The sequence below is a fragment of the Schistocerca cancellata genome, chromosome 5 (genome assembly GCF_023864275.1).
Source record: "Schistocerca cancellata isolate TAMUIC-IGC-003103 chromosome 5, iqSchCanc2.1, whole genome shotgun sequence".
NCBI classification, from domain to species: Eukaryota; Metazoa; Arthropoda; class Insecta; order Orthoptera; family Acrididae; genus Schistocerca; species Schistocerca cancellata.
The window spans coordinates 196,894,629-196,909,196 of record NC_064630.1 but is presented as its reverse complement, the minus strand read 5'-3'; the positions used below and the strand labels follow the sequence as shown (position 1 = coordinate 196,909,196).

The 14,568-nt window shown below is 38.2% G+C and overlaps 1 protein-coding gene across 1 annotated transcript in view; it reads right to left on the bottom strand.

The window, feature by feature from the left end:
• Positions 1-8,258: 8,258 nt before the first annotated feature.
• Positions 8,259-14,568, bottom strand: part of LOC126187305 (cytoplasmic aconitate hydratase-like) — a 311,989-nt gene continuing 305,679 nt past the window's right edge. Inside the window, exon 19 of the mRNA XM_049928298.1 lies at positions 8,259-8,748. The gene's annotated coding sequence lies outside the window, so the exon portion shown is untranslated. The remainder of the gene's footprint in view (positions 8,749-14,568) is intronic.

Genomic DNA, 14,568 nt, shown 5'->3' with positions numbered 1-14,568 from the left:
AGTTATGTGATCTACCCATCTAATCTTCAGCATTCTTCTGTAGCACCACATTTCAAAAGCTTCTATTCTCTTCTTGTCCAAACTATTTACCGTCCATGTTTCGCTTCCATACATGGCTACACTCCATACAAATACTTTCAGAAACAACTTCCTGCCACTTAAATCAATACTTGATGTTAACAAATTTCTCTTCTTCAGAAAGGCTTTCCTTGCCATTGCCAGTCTACATTTTATATCCTCTCTACTTCGACCATCATCAGTTATTTTGCTCCCCAAATAGCAAAACTCCTTTACTACTTTAAGTGTCTCATTTCCTAATCTAATTCCCTCAGCATCACCAGACTTAATTCGACTACATTCCATTATCATCGTTTTGCTTTTGTTGATGTTCATCTTATATACTCCTCTCAAGACAATGTCCATTCCATTCAACTGCTCTTCCAAGTCCTTTGCTGTCTCTGACAGAATTACAATGTCATCGGCGAACCTCAAAGTTTTTATTTCTTCTCCATGGATTTTAATACCTACTCCGAATTTTTCTTTTGTTTCCTTTACTGCTTGCTCAATATACAGATTGAATAACATCGGGGAGAGGCTACAACCCTGTCTGACTCCCTTCCCAACCACTGCTTCCCTTTCATGTCCCTCGACTCTTGTAACTGCCATCTGGTTTTTGAACAAATTGCAAATAGCCTTCCGCTCCCTGTATTTTACCCCTGCCACCTTTAGAATTTGAAAGAGAGTATTCCAGTCAACATTGTCGAAAGCTTTCTCTAAGTCTACAAATGCTAGAAACGTAGGTTTGCCTTTCCTTAATCTTTCTTCTAAGATAAGTCGTAAGGTCAGTATTGCCTCACGTGTTCCAGTATTTCTACGGAATCCAAACTGACCTTCACCGAGGTCGGCTTCTACTAGTTTTTCCATTCGTCTGTAAAGAATTCGTGTTAGTATTTTGCAGCTGTGGCTTATTAAGCTGATTGTTCGGTAATTTTCACATCTGTCAACACCTGCTTTCTTTGGGATTGGAATTATTATATTCTTCTTGAAGTCTGAGGGTATTTCGCCTGTTTCATACATCTTGCTCACCAGATGGTAGAGTTTTGTCAGGACTGGCTCTCCCAAGGCCGTCAGTAGTTCCAATGGAATGTTGTCTACTCCGGGGGCCTTGTTTCGACTCAGGTCTTTCAGTGCTCTGTCAAACTCTTCACACAGTATCGTATCTCCCATTTCATCTTCATCTACATCCTCTTGCATTTCCATAATATTGTCCTCAAGTACATCGCCCTGGTATAGGCCCTCTATATACCCCTTCCACCTTTCTGCTTCCCCTTCTTTGCTTAGAACTCTGTTTCCATCTGAGCTCTTGATGTTCATACAGGTGGTTCTCTTATCTCCAAAGGTCTCTCTAAAATTCCTGTAGGCAGTATCTATCTTATCCCTAGTGAGATAAGCCTCTACATCCTTACATTTGTCCTCTAGCCATCCCTGCTTAGCCATTTTGCACTTCCTGTTGATCTCATTTTTGAGACGTTTGTATTCCTTTTTGCCTGCTTCATTTATTGCATTTTTATATTTTCTCCTTTCATCAATTAAATTCAACATGTCTTCTGTTACCCAAGGATTTCTACTAGCCCTCGTCTTTTTACCTACTTGATCCTCTGCTGCCTTCACTACTTCATCCCTCAAAGCTACCCATTCTTCTTCTACTGTATTTCTTTCCCCCATTTGTGACAATTGTTCCCTTATGCTCTCCCTGAAACTCTGTACAACCTCTGGTTCTTTCAGTTTATCCAGGTCCCATCTCCTTAAATTCCCACCTTTTTGCAGTTTCTTCAGTTTTAATCTACAGGTCATAACCAATAGATTGTGGTCAGAGTCCACATCTGCCCCTGGAAATGTCTTACAATTTAAAACCTGGTTCCTAAATCTCTGCCTTACCATTATATAATCTATCTGATACCTTCTAGTACCTCCAGGGTTCTTCCATGTATACAACCTTCTTTCATGATTCTTAAACCAAGTGTTAGCTATGATTAAGTTGTGCTCTGTGCAAAATTCTACCAGGCGGCTTCCTCTTTCATTTCTTAGCCCCAATCCATATCCACCTACTACGTTTCCTTCTCTCCCTTTTCCTACACTCGAATTCCAGTCACCCATCTCCCTTCACTATCTGAATAATTTCTTTTATTTCATCATACATTTCTTCAATTTCCTCGTCATCTGCAGAGCTAGTTGGCATATAAACTTGTACTACTGTAGTAGGCGTGGGCTTCGTATCTATCTTGGCCACAATAATGCGTTCACTATGCTGTTTGTAGTAGCTTACCCGCATTCCTATTTTCCTATTCATTACTAAACCTACTCCTGCATTACCCCTATTTGATTTTGTGTTTATAACCCTGTAGTCACCTGACCAGAAGTCTTGTTCTTCCTGCCACCGAACTTCACTAATTCCCACTATATCTAACTTTAACCTATCCATTTCCCTTTTCAAATTTTCTAACCTACCTGCCCGATTAAGGGATCTGACATTCCACGCTCCGATCCATAGAACGCCAGTTTTCTTTCTCCTGATAACGACATCCTCTTGGGTAGTCCCCGCCCGGAGATCCGAATGGGGGACTATTTTACCTCCGGAATATTTTACCCAAGAGGACGCCATTATCATTTAATCATACAGTAAAGCTGCATGCCCTCAGGAAAAATTATGGCCGTAGTTTCCCCTTGCTTTCAGCCGTTCGCAGAACCAGCACAGCAAGGCCGTTTTGGTTATTGTTACAAGGCCAGATCAGTCAATCACCCAGACTGTTGCCCTTGCAACTACTGAAAAGGCTGCTGCCCCTCTTCAGGAACCACACGTTTGTCTCGCCTCTCAACAGATACCCCTCCGTTGTGGTTGTACCTACGGTATGGCTATCTGTATCGCTGAGGCACGCAAGCCTCCCCACCAACGGCAAGGTCCATGGTTCATGGGGGGGGGGGGGGGGGGGGGGGGGTTTATTACCTTATAAATAAATAAAAAACATTTTTATTTTAAATTCAGTGCATTAGTATTTGTAAAATGACTATTTCATATCGTGTTCATTAAAAAATGACGATCATTCCACTTGGGACCTGTGGAATGGTACATTAGCTTATTTGTTTTAGTTGTAAATATTTGTCATGTATTATTGTTTTTCTGACATGTTCCACATACTGGAGGGCCTCCTCACTACGGATCAATTGGAATGAAAGTAAATCTAATCTATGCTAGGGCAATGAACCAGGAGGCCTACTCAAGTGGGATATGGAGGGCGCACTTGACATTTATTGGATGAGAAACAGGGCGCATAGGCAGACCTATGAAAGGCTGACTTATACTGAGTGGACAGTGGCACCAAGAAGGTGATTGACCTGTACCATAGGAGGATTGGAATAAGAAAGTGGCGTACCTACCAAAACGGAGGGAGAAAGGGTGCGTCTAGGATCAACCCATGTAAGATATAGGTACTGCTCCTAAAGGGAAAAGGGGCAGTATTGTGACAGAAGTCTCACATTTAAAGGGATGAGTCTGGTAAGTTTGAATTCTATGTAGCACTAGCATTTTTACATTTTAGATTTACAAGTGTCAGAAGAGAACACTTTATTCTACCCAGAGTTTCTCCAGATTACAATAAGTAATAAATAAGTACATATCTAGGAATAGCAGTACGGGAAGTAGGGACAAAGCAGTAGAGTATTCATGAGTTACGTACATCTGGAATTTACGACTGGAAGAGGAATAGAAAACAAAGATTTGGTACTCACAATTTTTTTTTTTCTTTTCCTTTTTTTTTTTTTTTTTTTTGTAGATTGAAAAGAGCTAACTCCAATATGGATTGAAAGGCTCACATTTTGTAATTGTGGTAAAATATGCACTGTTATTAGTAAAGAGAGGTACTATTAAAAGATAAAGAATAAGCTTGTGTAATATTATTGCACATAATGAATATGTATAAAATATCACAAGTTCAAGCTAAGGGGAGGGATATGTAGTGCCTCAAGAATTTCAGTGTAAGTTCTAGAAATACTCAGCCTTCAACCGTCGAACACCCAATATTTTAGGTACGAGTACGGGAGAATGAGAACGTTTTTACCGATCCACCTATTTCTATGTGCAGGTCGGAAGTTTGTTATTAGAAGACTGTAGGAGGCGCGAGTCACCGACGACGACAACTGTCAGCCGCCAGCACCACAGAAGACGTGAGGAGAACTCAATGAATAATTATGTCATATTCTTTGATGTGTTAGTGTCTGTGGTGGTTGTAAAAATGACTAATGAACAATTGAATATAGATTGCTATGCACATTATGTATTGAACTCGCTTGAGACTAGAGACTTTTGAATTACTTCATGTCTTGGCTATGAACAAAACAAGGCTCATGTATGCTACTTGAATATGTGTAAATGAGTCTAACGTTTAAGAAATAAGTTAGCTTGTCTGTGAAAGTTGAAAATATACAGTGATCGAACTGAAAAGTATTTTACGAGTAACAAAATTATTTCAAGGATAGAGAAGTATTTTAATAAATTCCTTTAACCACCTTAGTCTTCAAAGCAGCAGCTTTTGGGAGATTGATGTAGACGATTACCCAGAGAAGAGAATCGGCTACATAGAATGTGCAAGTTAACTGAATTGAGAGGCGTGTGTGCCTTGCAACCCACTACCACACTATCTCGTGTCGTCCAAAAAACGTTAGACAGCAAATATATAATGTAACACAACTCACCTGGTCAGCGAGTTTCCTTATTTATATATGCATGCAGAAAACCTATGCCTTCCATTTTACACTCAGTTTTGGACCTCTAAACTACATGTAATCATTCACATGATGGCTTTTCCAATGAACCATTACCATTATGGTAATATTCAAATCATTTTAATTTTTTATGCAATACTCTTTTATAACATTTTCCCAATTCTGTTCCTTTTTCCCACTAATTTTTTTAACTTGTAATATATTATCTCTGATCGGGCTACAGGCCCTGCACTGTTATATACACTAACCTTAAAAATGGCTGCTACTATTACTACTAGTATTAATACTTCTAACCAAATGCTTTACAGGGAAACAGAGTACAATGGATATTTGGAACAGAGGTGCATGTTACAGAGCCTCCGACACATGTCTACGAAGTTGCCCAATTACTGTGGGCAAAAAGAGACCCAACAGCACATGATGGGACAATGATGCAAACATGCTATTTGGTCAGATGGATTGTGTTTCTGTAAGTATGTGAATGATGCAAATCACCTCATTCATTGTACACCTTTGAAACCATCCTGAAAGACTATGGACAAGGGATGGCTCAAAATGGAGCAGCTCTGTTTGGTTATGACTGTATTTCAACTATATAATGTAGTGACATTTGGTTATTTTTCACTGTTCAGCGTAGTGAAATTTAAGTATCGTTCTTTAACATTCTGGGCTGACATCTTTATACAACTTCTTGTTTACAATAAACGCATCCATCTCCAATTTGATTAAGTTAATTATGGAGTAGTCTTCCAGTTTTAAGTGATTTCAACAGTGCTGCAACACTCTGATGTAGTTAATCTGTCACCAGAGATCTTTGTTGTACGATGATTACCAAGACAACCATATAAACACATATATTGTGCTTCAAGGTAATTTTAATACCTCCTACAAAAGCAATTCATTAGGTCAACTGCATATGCTGTTATAGAAATGCAGACTCAAAAACACATGCACTGCCTTTCTAAGATTGGTGAAATCTAAGGAAATGTCTCTCCCAAAGCAAAGTTGTTCTTTATTTTGAAGTACAGACAAAAATCTCAAGTCTTCCAATATTATGCATATGAGAACAATAACTAATTATCATTACTGAAATAATTAACTCTCTTTAAATTGTATTTCACTAATTCCTGTGTGAAATCTTTGTACATATAAAATGATATAATTAGATACGACCACCAAAATCAACTCAATGTGAGGGATAACATGACATTCCCACGAGAGATTTTTCTTCAATTACCAACAATACATTCATATATTATGCAGCTGCAGGAAGACTGCTATTCATATTGTCTCTCATCTATATATTTTGTGGTCTGCCCCTTAATCTTTTGCCAACAATTACATATTAACCAATGTGGCCATCGCTCCATGCACTGTAGTGTCCTGCTAGGTCTTAAGAGAGGATGGTGTGCCTTACTGTTTGCAATAAGCACATTAAATACATATTCTGAAACATGCAACAGCTACAAATATTCATGCACGAACTTCTTATCTTGTTTAATTAATGACTAGGTCCCGCATGAGACCAGCGACCATTGTACTAGTAATCTGAGCGTGTCCCAAATACTGCTTCAGTTTGTTGAATGAAAAGGATCCACTGGTTTGAAAACAGATGGATACTATGCATATCACTGTCTTACTGTAAGTGACAAAACCTCCATTCTCAATACTTGACCGGCAGTAGCTGGATGCTAAGTTATATGCACCCGTATTCAGAATTCCTGTTTCAGTGGTCAAATTACACAATTTTCATGCTGAATTCATTTAAATAAATGATAAGTTAATTGATTTTATTGTTTAACCCCTAATATTTTGATGTAATAGGTGTACTTTGATCTCCTTTTTATCTTTACATATTTTACTCTCAACATTTTCAGTTATATTTACTTTTTTAATACCAATAGCCTGAAATCAAAGTTTACCTTAAAAAGATGTTGCGCTCACAGCAGTAACTAGAGGGATATGCAGAGGTGTATCCGTGTTCCTTTGTAAACATTCCGCTAGCAATCCAGCCAGTTCTCTTTTCCCATTCATGTTGAATATAGGTCATGCCTTGTAAAATCCCATCTGCCAAAAAACACCATATCTATTTTTAACTTCCATACCTGACAAAAGCAGTTAATCTAACATCATGTAAATGTGATTCAAAGAGCTGTTCAACTGGGGTTGACTATATCATCTTAAAACAAGCGTATGTTCAACATCTTTGTGGTTCATTGCTGCAGCTTTCTTTATCAGGTCACTCCTGATACTGTAAACCTGGTCCTTGCCAACACTGTTTCTTGCTCCACTCATTATAACAATACAATAATCTTTTCCAAAATCTTTGCAGAAAGATTTTATTTTCTCTACAACTGGACTGAGACATACTTGGCTTGAAGAAATTAGTGACCTGGTACTAGTTTCCAAATTCTTCCTGCAAGAATGGGCCCACACCTACTCCATAACCACCACCTAACAGCAGACTTACCTCCTATTTCCTACTTTCTCTGAAACCATTGCTTTCTTATTGAAAGCCTGCTTAGCTTTGGCAACACTTACATCTATTGGAGATTCTTCCTTACATAACAGAAGTGCCAATGACAAAATTGTCAAATATTGTTCTCTTGCTGTGGCCCCAGTTTCCTGCTATCACTGCCCTCTTCTGTTTACTCTCCTCCTTCCTTAACGTTCCCAATTCTTTTCTAAGATTGCAAATCTCTGGCTTAAGGGCCCTAATTTATCCTTTGTGTTCAGCTATACATACAATACCATTCCAGATCCTCACTCACATCATCACTGCCCTCACCATTACATCTCCACCCCCCCCCCCCCCCCCCCCACAATGAAGCCAAAAGGTGCACTGCATCCCAGAGCTAACTTTTCTCTGGCAGGTGAAACACTTTACATTCAGGTCTGTTTACGAACAATGCTGAAACATGGGCCAACTAATAAAAGTAAACTATAACCATATACTGAAATATTTAGTACATGGTGTTCACAGTTATCGTGTCGCATGTAAAAACACGCTTCTGTGCAATTATTTTGATCTCTGGGAGACATGTATATGCTATATAAAATTCAAACGATACTTTGAAAAATACAAGTCAGAAAAAGAAATCTCCAATTACACAGCTAAACAAAAAGGTAATGCATGTATGAATTACAAAACAACTTTAAATATTTGCAGAAAACTACTATTCTTTTGTGCACACGAAATCACAGCACAGTCACTCAGTCAAAGATATTACTATCAAGAAGTACATCTTCATCCTGAAACAAATTTCCGAAGAATGCTTTCCTATCACACAAAGGAATTACATAACATCTATTACATAATAATAAACGTATGGCATCAATGATTTTGAGATGTACCCATTTAATAGTGGCCACTGCTCAAATGGAAACTGCATCAATTTAGGAATATAGGAAATATGCAGATGGTAACAAGATTTTCACTATTCTAACTGTGACAAACAAATTGAATTCAAAATAGAAAGTTTTCTCAAATAGTGATAACAATTTTATTTTTTTGTAACAAATATACATTTTCTTAAAACTGTGTTGTAAATGATTCATATGAAGCAGGGCACCTTCTTTCAGCTTATTTCTTTCAACACAAATATTTTTTCATATACATACAGGTTCTGTTTTAATGATACACATCAGTTATAACAAAATCCTGAGAATGAAGTAGGTATTATTGTCTACATCAATAAAATCAGTCTTAAAATATGTATTTCTCAAATACAAAAATAAAAAGGTATAAAATCATCATTTAATGCAAAACTGGCCCACAACTAATGCAATAAATGAACCTTTGTTCTCCTGTTTTAACTCTGAGAATTGTCACTCACATAATCACTTATTCCAGAGTACATACGATTCAGTCCCAATTAATGAACCCTTTATACCAATTTTATTGTAAACAATGAAAACAAAATATTCCTCAATTCAGTAATGAAGTACCATTTTGATGCAAATATAGACCTGTAACAAAAACATGTTATTAATATGGATTCATTAACTGACGTAATTTTCTTATTACTATAAGAAGAAAGAGCAAGTGATTAATCGTCACGATCATTACAGGTAAGTTGGACAACTTTAAACTACCTGTATTTAAACCACCTGAAAGGAGCAGAAGTATGACATGGTATTCACACAGAATACAAAGAGTACAGCAATCTATCAGTAGTCACATTAACAATATCACTCTGCACATAGGTTCCTTCTGGACCAAAAAAGGGAAAATAGAATTGTTGAAAAGGTTGGACATTTAGGATACATGTGGAGAGCATTACACTTGGTCTGAGGAGGAAAGATGAACAAAAAAATTGTCAGAGAGAGAAGCAAGCACTGCGCAACCTTCACTTCAAAGACAATACACCTGAGTTTTAAGTGAAGACGGGTATAAGAGGGTTAGATTAGATTAGGAACTTAAATAGTGGCAACTATTTATCCACTGGCGATACAGAAGAGTTACATGTTTGCAGTCCTTCAAAGTAGTCACCAGCGTTGTATAGAACCTGTTGCCAGCGATGTGGAAGGCATAATATACCGTTAGCAAAGCCTGTTCTGTTGATGGTGCTAATGGAGCGGTCTAATGTCTTTCAAATCTGGAACAGCTCTGAAGCGAATGCCACGGAGTGGTTCCCTCATCTTCAGGATCAAATCAAAGTCTCAAGGACTTAAGTCATATTATTGTTCATTTTTGGAGGATCACCTGCAACCAGCTTTGCAAAAGAAGCGGCGACAATTTCTGCGCAACCCATCCATCATTTTGCATGACAATGCGTGGTCGCATAGAGCACAAGCTGTGGCTGCTCTGTTTGGTCGATGGTACTGGGACGTACTGTGCCATCCATCATGCTCCCCGGACTTAAGTACTTGTGACTGATTTGATTCCGAATATGAAGGAACCACCTCGTGGCATTCGCTTCACAACTGTTCCAGAGATTCGACTGGCAGTAGACCACTTCATTCACACCATCAACAGAACCGGCTCTGCTAAAGGTATACTATGGCTTCCACAAAGCTGGCAATGGGTTCTGCACAACGCTGGTGTCTACTTTGAAGGACAGTAACAGGTGCAAATATGTAACTCTTTTGTATCAGTTGTGAATAAATAGTTCCCACTATTTAAGTTCCAACCCTCGTATAAGGAAAAAAACTTGTAATAAATACAGTAAAATAATAATATATATATATTAATAAAAATTCTAATCAACACCAATGGAAGGAAATAGGTTGTGAGAAGCAGGTAACAGACTAAAATAGTTTGAATCAATGCAATTGCTGAGATGAGATATACGTCGGGGAGAGCATTCCCATTTGTGGCATGCCGGGGTACTTAACAATGGGTATAGCAGAAACTAAGGTCTTTTGAGTCATGCCACAAAGCATGTTCATCAACTGGGTACTCGATGGAAGCTAAGTAGACAAAGTGTGTTCAGTCATGTGTTCAGTAACTGATTATTTTGATGGGAAAAATGATGCAAATGTACACATGCTTGCTGGTAAATGAAATGAGAAGCTTCTCATATGGTCCTATCTTACATGCTGCATGTAAGTGGTGGGGCTTGAGTAGGTGGTAGTGGATGGGTGAATGAAAGAGACACTTACCATAATTTTTGCAATAAACCTTGTCCACAGTCCAACAAATTCTACTGACGAGTTTTCAGATATTACTGAGAAACTTGAACAGCCATTTAAATTCAAGCCACAAAATGGGAACAGTTGAGAGGGAAATGGGTACCAGTACGGGAACAATAGTTATATGCGCAATAAGTGTAATAATCATAACAGAAATAAATCACCGTCATAATAATTTTAAACGGGGAAGTGGAAATGGGAACTTTCATAATGGAAATCAAAACCAAGAAGAAAGGAGACTCACAGAATGCAACACCAGAGTACAAGGTCGAGAAACTAGAACTCACCGCATCTCCGGTCCAGAGATGGCACAATAAACCAGGACATGTTATTTTAAAAATTCTGTGGGTCAAAAATTTGACAAACAAGCTACAAATGTTGGACATGGAAGTTATAAGAATAAAACAAGGAATAATTTTAAACATTGCAGATAAAGAGGGTGCAAAAAATATTGTAAAATGTATAAAGGGGGTTGCTAATGACGTGGGCTGAAAAATTTATTTTGTGAAAGGGAAGTTACTGATGGAATGAATCTATGTTTGGTGGAAAACTTATCAGAAGAGAGGAAGAGGTGCATCTGAATTTGTTGGAGGTGGAATGTATGACGAATTCTGATGAGGCACTAGTCAGTAGCAATAATTAAAGTAATGTAAGTGAAAGTGATGTAGATGATTTTGTATTGGAGAAAATAGGTAAAGCTACATGTGAAAGCAGTGAAGCTGTTGGCTCTTCTGCTGGATGATGAATTTTGTGGTGTATCAATGGAACTATGTGAAAGAATTTCTGAAGGCGGCATAGCAACAGTTTTGTCAGCTGGTGGTGATTTTTATTACATATCGGCGGATGTGGGTGAAATATTGTTAAGAGAGGTAAAGGTGATATTTTAGTGCTTAAGTTGCGAAGGTTGAAGCTACAGATCTAGATATCTCAGAGGACAGAAATTGTGCATTTATTTCCACCGATGGAAGTGCAATGATGGGTGCTGATGAAAGCATGAATTATGAATGTTGTGGAAGGATGAATGTGAAAATGTGTTAGATGGCATATTAATGTAAAAAGTGGTGGAAGCACCTGAGAGCAGAGAAAAAGTAATGAAGACAAAAGTGGTTCCGAGTTGGGTGCAGGTTCAAGTATACTGTGATTTCAAATGTGGAATGATTTAGTAGCAGCAATTTATACGGTGCATTGGCAGACGTTGACAGAGTTATTTATGGTGAATTCTATAAAAATCAATGGATTTAATGGATATTTTAAGTAAAAAAGCTTATGAGCTATCAGAGGATGTTAATGGTGTTAATTGTCATAGAAGTTTGTAGTGTTTTGGTGGAAATAAGTGATGATTTGTTTTAGAGAGACCATGTTTAAGTTGTGTGGCTAATTGTAAGAATGTTGCAGCTAGTGACACCACTACTTCAGAGGAGGGGAACAGTGCATGAACGCTTTGAGGATGATGAAATGAAGGATTCTGAGGGCAATTTAAAGCCTACAGATAATTTAGAGGAGGATCGAGAGAATATAGAAGTGGATAGTGAGGAAAGTATTTGTTTAGGGGACAATGTTAGTTGTGAATGGTAGGGCAAGTAAAAAGGTGAATATCTATGAATGACTGGAGATGGTACGGAAAAATATTGAAGACATTACTGCCTTGCTGGTGGGCACGGAAGAAGTATAAAGCAAAAAGAGGTCCTGAATGGAGGAAAGACAAAACCAGGACAAAGGAAGTATTTACGGAATTGTTTGATGTTGATAATGAAATTGAGGGTTGGTCTGATGTGATGAAGTGTACAATAGATATGGACGAGAAAGGTAGGAATATTGAAAATAATCTTTTGATGGGGCAGTGTCTATTGAGAAGCAAAAATAAAAATGTGCCCTGTAAGTGAAATAAACAATACTGATAAAGAAAAGAAGTGTGCATTTCTTGAATCTGAAACTGGTGTTCCATCAGTTGTCACAAAATTTGTATGTATCTTGAAGGAGGAAAGAGGGCTTGAATTCTGAGTGGCTGAAAAAGCAGAAAAGACTCACTTTGGTGAGACAGATAATGGAAGAGGCAACAGTGGCAGAGTTGCACCATGTAAAATACAAATGGTATGGGTATTAATATAAATGTGCAAATAAGTCTATTTTGATGTGTAGTTTCAAGAATTTTTGGGTTATTTCTGTTTTGTGTAAGGGATAATTTGGTGAACTTAAGATGTAGGTGATGAAGTGTGGAGGCACAACTTAGTGCAAGGAGAGAGCCAACATTGACTTTACAACTCTTGGTGCACAGAGATCAGCAGAATTTAATTAATCTAGTTATACATGTAGTTGATAATCTAGTTATATATGTAGGTGAGAAATACAAATTGTATTGTACATAAATTTGGGGGGGGGGGGGGGGGGGGAAATTTCATTGGGTTATTTAAATGTGTTACTTATAATATTTCAGATGCATTTTTCTGGATGATGTATATAGTTTATTTGTAATTATTGCTTGCATAAAATTTGGTGTGTGGAGGTCATCAGAGCCCGCATCTCGTGGTCGTGCGGTAGCGTTCTCGCTTCCCACGCCCGGGTTCCTGGGTTCGATTCCCGGCGGGGTCAGGGATTTTCTCTGCCTCGTGATGGCTGGGTGTTGTGTGCTGTCCTTAGGTTAGTTAGGTTTAAGTAGTTCTAAGTTCTAGGGGACTGATGACCATAGATGTTAAGTCCCATAGTGCTCAGAGCCATTTGAACCATTTGAGGTCATCAGACCTCATTAAATTTCAACTGTTTGTGAGAGTAGAACATGGTGTTTCTTGCAAAGCATAAGCTAAGTTTTTGAGGGTATATTACAAAGGTTAATTATATAATGTATCATGAAACTTCCTGGCAGATTAAAACTGTGTGCCCGACCGAGACTCGAACTTGGGACCTTTGCCTTTCGCGGGCAAGTGCTCTACCAACTGAGCTACCGAAGCACGACTCATGCCCGGTACTCACAGCTTTACCCCTGCCAGTATATAATGTATCATTTTTGAAGGGCTTTGAATAGATTTATATATGTAAAATTCTGGGGTTAAATGGTATTGCAGTGCAAATATGTGTGAACAATTGCTGAATGTATGATCCAGCCATCTGCTAAGTTGCAAAGAAAGTTAAAAGGGCATTACTGCACAAGATAATACTGCTTTTAGTTTCTAATTATGTGCAAAATTGTAGAGAAATGATAAAATGTTAATTGATTTATGGCATCGAACAAATTTCATAGCACAAAGATCGTGTTTTCTAGTGGGAACATGGACAGAGTGTTTGAAATGTTGAGCTGTATCTAGTTTTTAGCCTAACCTATGAATCAGTTTTTGCTTGCTATCCCATTTGTGAATGTATCAAATCCACTGAAGAGGGCGTTAAGTGGGGATTCAGGAAGTCATATGATTACTGCTAACCACACAACAGTAGTATTTTGACAGGTATCATCCTTCAGCATTGACAGAGACTGCGGATTGATCCATGTTCGATACTGTAAATGGTCAAGGGGCCACAAAATTTTGTAGAGGTGGCTGGAAGTGAACCATCTATACTTCGACATCAGGACACTGATCGTGTGTTGTCTTGGTGATGATGAAGTGCTACGGTGTGGTCAAAGCAAAAACATGCCATCACATGATAACAGAAGTGCTAAAAACTGTGGACAATGTCAAACTAACTTACACAAAAATTAGGTGTTTATTTGGGCATTTAATTAGTATGTCATAATTTTTATAATTTGTGTTTAGTAAATGCATGCTGATAAGGTGTTATGACATATCCTAGGCAGTAAATGCTGTTTCATACACCACCAGAAAGAAACTTATACTGTCCCATAATAAAATGAAATGCCTGCAGCCAGTACACCATCTTCAGGTCTTAACTGATGCTGAGGGGGAGAACTCCCGTTGTATACGTGATCATTCACCTCTTCAGTGCCATTTAAGGCTTGAAGATGTTGTTTCGAATCACCAAAACTGGTTGCAGTACAGTATAAGGGGTGTTCAAAAAGAAATGAGCCGGAGGCATAATTACCGAAACCAGTACCTGTATCTTAGAGTATTGACCCTGTCTATTGAGACACTTGTCCCACTGTGAAACAAGGCGGTGAATGGCTGTCTCATAAAATTCCTGGGGCTGCGATGTTAACCAGTTCTGCAT